The sequence below is a fragment of the Bison bison genome, unplaced genomic scaffold, assembly GCF_000754665.1.
Source record: "Bison bison bison isolate TAMUID 2011002044 unplaced genomic scaffold, Bison_UMD1.0 scf7180017864263, whole genome shotgun sequence".
NCBI lineage: Eukaryota > Metazoa > Chordata > Mammalia > Artiodactyla > Bovidae > Bison > Bison bison.
Window position 1 is genome coordinate 7,320,066 of NW_011494835.1, and position 6,058 is coordinate 7,326,123.

General features: G+C 38.3%; 1 pseudogene; it reads left to right on the forward strand.

The window, feature by feature from the left end:
* LOC104994692 overlaps positions 1-6,058 on the forward strand; it is a 21,499-nt pseudogene that overhangs the window by 10,530 nt on the left and 4,911 nt on the right.

The following is a 6,058-nucleotide window of genomic DNA, read 5'->3' on the forward strand; positions in this document are numbered from 1 at the left end:
CATCCATGGGATTATCCAGGCAAGAGTACTGGAGTGGGTTGCCATTGCCTGCTCCGTCTCTTATCTGAATTCTCTCAAAATAGAAGCCTTCAATTCTCTAAAATACGCCTCCCTTGTGGCAGTCAGCAGCACCAGACTTCTGCTTAGATCTGAGGTCAGAAGATCTAAGCAGATCTTCTTAGATCTGCTTAGATTGGTGGGCATAAAAATATGCCCACCAATACTAGCACTAAATCAGGGTAGGGGGATTATCTTTTGTATCATTATGACCACAGTCTCGTTTTAGATCACTTCATATCCATTCTTGGAAGAAAGACTTTTCAGGGAAGATATGATGAGAAAACAGACTTCTCATTGTCAACAGAGTTAAAGCCACATTCTCAGGCCAGAGGCTCTGTTGTTCCTACCTTCAAAAATGCATCCCTTCCACAGTAAGAAGGGAGAACTGCAATATGGGACAATATGGGACACAGTCAATTCTGCTCCAATTGAGCAGTAGACTAAAATTGCTCTAATACTTTTGGTACCTTAGGAATAAGTAGTCTTTACCACTGTTGTTATTCCCCTTCCCTGATGTCACTTAGAATTATTACATAGCAACAAATACCACGTTTATACAGTCAATATGCAATATTGGATATTGTTAGGGTCTGTTGATTTCCAGATGATACTTTAATGAACATGTGTCTCTAATAAATAATATCTATTGCTACAACCTATCAAGTATTCAGAAAAACCATTAACGAATAGTTAATGGGTGGATGACCAGCAAATGTGGGATTAGTCTCAGAGATGCAACCGAGAAAGGGATTTCTTTGTCCTACATTTTAACATTTGATTTCATTTTCATATTAAAGTTTAATAAAAGAAAACTGGGTCAATTGATTCAGTATAGGTAATTTGATTTAGTTTAGTTCAAATGGCTTTCTAAACCTTCTCAGTGGTGATATTGTTCTGAAAATATAGGAAATTTCCCCCCGCATTTTGGTCCATGGTAAACTGAAAATGCCATGAACACTGACCACATTCTACTTTCTGCCTTAAAAGTCAAATGTACGAACAAGTTTAAGTTGTGACTAAAATTGTGTTGAGAATTTTTTAAAATAAGCATAAAGCAAAAGGCATGTGGGCCTAATTTTACTTCATGACTTGGAAAATAAATCAACTATTAGAACCAGAATGTACATAGGGTATTTCTGAGTCTATAACATGAGATGAGACACATTCTCCTTCATTGTACACTTGGATTGATGCCTTTGCATCTGCAGCATGAACTAAGTGGTCAATGTGGTGGCAGGGGCCCCTCCATCAGCCAAGATGCTCACGTCCACCCAGTGCTGCTCTTCACTGGACACATGTGGAAAGGGTGCATTTTTGAAGGTAAGAACGACAGAGCCTCTGGCCTGAGAGTGTGGCTTTAACTCTGTTGACAATGAGAAGTCTGTTTTCTCATCATATCTTCCCTGAAAAGTCTTTCTTCCAAGAATGGTTATGAAGTGATCTAAAAAGAGACTATGGCCATATGATACAAAAGATAATCCCCCTACCTTGATTTAGTGCTAGTATTGGTGGGCATATTTTTAGTATTAGCATCCACAACTCAAGTTCTCCTAAGGCCCGAATGAGAGGCTCCAGCACTCCCTATTGGGATGATTTTATGGAACAGAAATTTCTGATTTAATCTATTATTTTCAACATACATGAGAATGTGTATGAAAAATAGAATTTATTTGATTCACTAAATAGCATCAAGAGAAAGTTCTGGATCTAAACCCAAAATAAAAGGGATTGTCCTATTTTATGGGGATGATTGAAATTAACACCAGAAAGACTGACACAGACAATGGTCAACTCAGTCCTGGTCTTAAATGAACTATCAGTAGGATTTGATATAGCTGATGGCTCCCTTTTTCTCAAACACTCTGTTCACCTCACTTCTAGATATTACTTTGTTGTTGCTGCTATTGTTCTTCCTCCTCTCTTCCTCCTCCTCTTCTTTCTCCTTTATTCCTCCTCCTCTTCCTTCCTCATTGGTCACTCCTTCCAGGAATCTTTGCTGGGTTCCCGTACATCCCTAAGATTCTAACTTTGGTGTGTCCTAAGGTTCAGCGCTCAGTCCTCTTCTCATTATTTACACTTCCTTCCAAGGTGATTTTCTGTGGTCTCAAGACTTTAAATATACTCTACCCATAACACTTAAGTTTATGTCTTCAGCCTAGACCTGAAGATACAAAGGTTGCCTACCTGGCACGTCCACTTGGATAGTTGATAGACATGTGAACTTTACCTGCCCCAAACCACTCCTGCCTCCCAGCCATCCCATCTCAATAAATGATGACTCCATCATTCCTGTTAATCAGGCCTCAAACCCTGGGTTATGCTCTTTCTCTCATACCATGACTGTTTCAGCAAAGCCTGTTGTCTATGCCTTCAAAGTATACCCAGGATTTGATCATTTCTCACCAGCACCATCACTCGTCCAAGTCACCATCACCTCTTCCTGCGTGACATCAATGACTTAAATGGTCTGCCTGCTTTTGCCCTTTGTCTCCTAGAGTATTCCCTACAGAGCAGTCAGAGAGTGAGACTATTAAAAGGGAAATCCGATCAGGTCACCCTTCTCCCATGTCTTCTTCTAATGTCTTCTCTAATGTCTTCTCTAATGTCTTCCTTTCTCACTCAGAATAAACTCTCAAACATGCAATGGCCGAAAGGCCCCCTATGATCCAGCCCTCTGACCCCAGCTGCTACTACTGCTCTTGCTCTTTTCTTGCCACACTGGCCTCCTCACTGTTCTCATTGGCCAACACTTCACCTCAACACCTTTATAATGACTCTGCCTTCTCCCTGAACTACTTTACCCCAAGATTTCTGGATAGTTCCTGTCCTTTATGTTTTTGTTCAGATGTTACCCTATCAGACTGGCCTTCCCTAAGCTTTGAAAAATCACATTCCCTCCCCACCTGCCTAGCCTCGGCCTCTGCACAACCTACTGCTCCTACTCTGTTTTTCTCCTTCGGTCTTGTCATTGATGATGTGCTCTGCAATATTTGTTTACTGTCAGTCTCCCTGAACTAAAGGGAGAGGATTCTTAGGCTTCCTGTTCTTCCTGAGATTAGGGACAGGGCATTTTGACCCCCATCATGTTCCCATCTCTGAAATGGTACCTGGTACTTAAAGTGAAAGTGTTGGTCACTCAGTCATGTCCAACTCTTTGCAAACCCATGGACTGTAGCCCACCAGGCTTCTCTGTCCATGGGATTCTCCAGGGAAGAATACTGGAGTGGGTTGCCATTTTCTTCTCCAGGTTATCTTCCCAACCAAGGGATTGAACCCACGTCTCCTATATTGCAGGTGGATTCTTTACCATCTGCGCCATCAGGGAAGCCACCTGGTACTTAGCATATACTCAAAAGACATTCAGTTAATATGTGAATTCTACTTCTAACTCATCAATAATCCATAATATCCCCACGTCACACAAATAGTCAAAGTGAGGAAGCTCAACTTATATCTCTTATTGTTTATTTCTCAAGTAGTCTTATTTTCTCTAAAGAGCCCTCTCTGAAGAATCTCATCTGTACCAACCAGCCTCTCTTTTTTTGTGTCCCAGGTACTGTGGAAAGAGAAAAGGCTTGGGCTCACACTGACCATAGTCTGTGTCTCTGGCGACCCTGACAAGAAGTATAGCAGCCAGGTACTGAGTGGGCTCAAGAGAAAATAAGAGAAAAGGAAGTGGAACCAAGAACATTGAACTGGAGACAATTCTTCCTGTAAAGTAGTTTTTCTGCAAAAGGAGAAGAGATATGGGGTAGCTAGAAGATGTGGGGGCAAGAAAGGTTTTTCATGGGGTTTCTGCATTTGTTTCTTAAGAAGGGAGAAATGCAGTTCCATTGTGTGCTGCTGAGAATAGCATCATCCAGGGTAGAGGTAACAGGGCAAGAGAGAGAAGGAACAAATAGAAGATAAAAAAATATAAAAATCATTTAGTAAAGTCTGAAGCGACTCAGCAGCAGCAGCAAAGAGAACACATGAGCTTGTTTACAGGTTGGAAAAGCAGAAATTATGTTCCAAACCTAGTGACTGATTTCCTGGAAAAGAAATTTGACCTGGACAAATTGATAACACATGATTTACCTTTTAGAAAAATCAATGAAAGATTTGAACTGCTTAACTCAGGACAAAGGTACCTTCTTTTTTATGGTTATTTTGTCTTCTCCCCATAGGCTACTTTTTAAATTTAATATTTATAAATGTATGTTTCCTTCATATTTTATATTATTTTATGTAGCAAGATTGATATAGACTTACAAAAAGAATAAGTCTTCTTCTTAGACTTATTGTGTCATTGTCCTATAAAACCAATTTTTAAAACCTCTGATTTTTTAATAGTAGATTGATTTCATCTTAGGTATTTTTATTTCATCACAAACCCCCTCACTTCTTCAAGTATTGCCACAAAATTTCCTTACTTTATAGTTTTTAAAGTGCTTTTAAAAGTGTGTTTTATTCTGATCCTTGAAGATTAGGTTTTGTTTGCTTACTTGTTTTTTTAACTTTGATTCCCTTCACCTATTTCTACCACCCCATAATCCTGCTTATGGCAACCACTAATCTGTTCTCTGTATCTATGAAGTTGTTGTTATTTTAGATTCCACATACAAGTGAGATCATATAGCATTTGTCTTGGACTGACTCATTTCACTTAGCATAATGCCCTTGAGGCCATCCGTTTTGTTGTAAATGGCAAAATTTCATTCTTTTATGACTAAATATTCCATTATACACACACACACCCTTCATTCATTCATCCATTCATGGACACAGGTTGTTTCCACATCTTGGCTATTGTAAACAGTGCTGCAGTGAACAGGGGCATGCTTGCTCTCATTTTGCACAGTTATTACCTTAGTTAAATTCAGTCCTGACATTTTGAGGTTCTAGGTGACAGAAGGTCTGTGTTGTGTAATGGTGACCTGGACCTTCCCTTTTTATACTTTCTCTGCTGTGACCATGGATCTGTTTCATAAATACAAGCAGAAGCACAAGATTGAAGACAGATATATATATATGAAGATATATAGTCTTCATGAAATAAACATTCAGTGTCTTATGAGCACCTGGGAATTATCTGGGTTCTTAGGTCAGCAATATTAACATTTTTAACTTACATGTTCTAAAGCCAAAATTACATATTTTAAGATTGTATATATGTAATATATAACATACATATAAGTACATATATAATATATATCAAGTACATATACATATATATATATACTTGGATTTTTATGTTGGAATAAAGACTTTTAAAAAGAATTTTACACAGTAGATTTAGACATAAAGATATGACACATGCATTTCCTACACTAATATTAATTTTATGGATAGCCTTTAACACATTGTAACCATTTTTTTTTGGATTCAAATGTAAATATTTTTAAAAAGCACTTGTTACAAGATAAGTTGAATTAGGTTTTGAAAACAGCTCATTGCATAATGTAAGTTACTTGATTAGGAAAGAAATAGTGAAAGGGAGGATACAAGGGAGGAGTGCATTTTAAATGATTAAGAATCATTTTATAACTAGATGAAACTGAAAAGCATAGTATAAGAGATTTGTCAGCATACATGAATATTTCAGGAAAATATGTCTGTTTATAATAATATTTCCAAATTGGGAAAGGAGTATGTCAAGGCTGTATATTGTCACTCTGCTTATTTAACCTATATGCAGAGTACATCATGAGAAATGCTGGGCTGGATGAAGCACAAGCTGGAATCAGGATTGCCGGGAGAAATATCAATAACCTCAGATATGCAGATGACACCACCTTTATGGCAGAAAGTGAAGAACTAAAGAGCTTTTTGATGAAAGTGAAAGAGGAGAGTGAAAAAGTTGGCTTAAAACTCAACATTCAGAAAACTCAGATCATGGCATCTGGTCCCATCACTTCATAGCAAATAGATGGGGAAACAGTGGAAACAGTGACAGACTTTATTTTGGGGGGCTCCAAAATCATTGCAGATGGTGACTGCAGCCATGAAATTAAAAGAC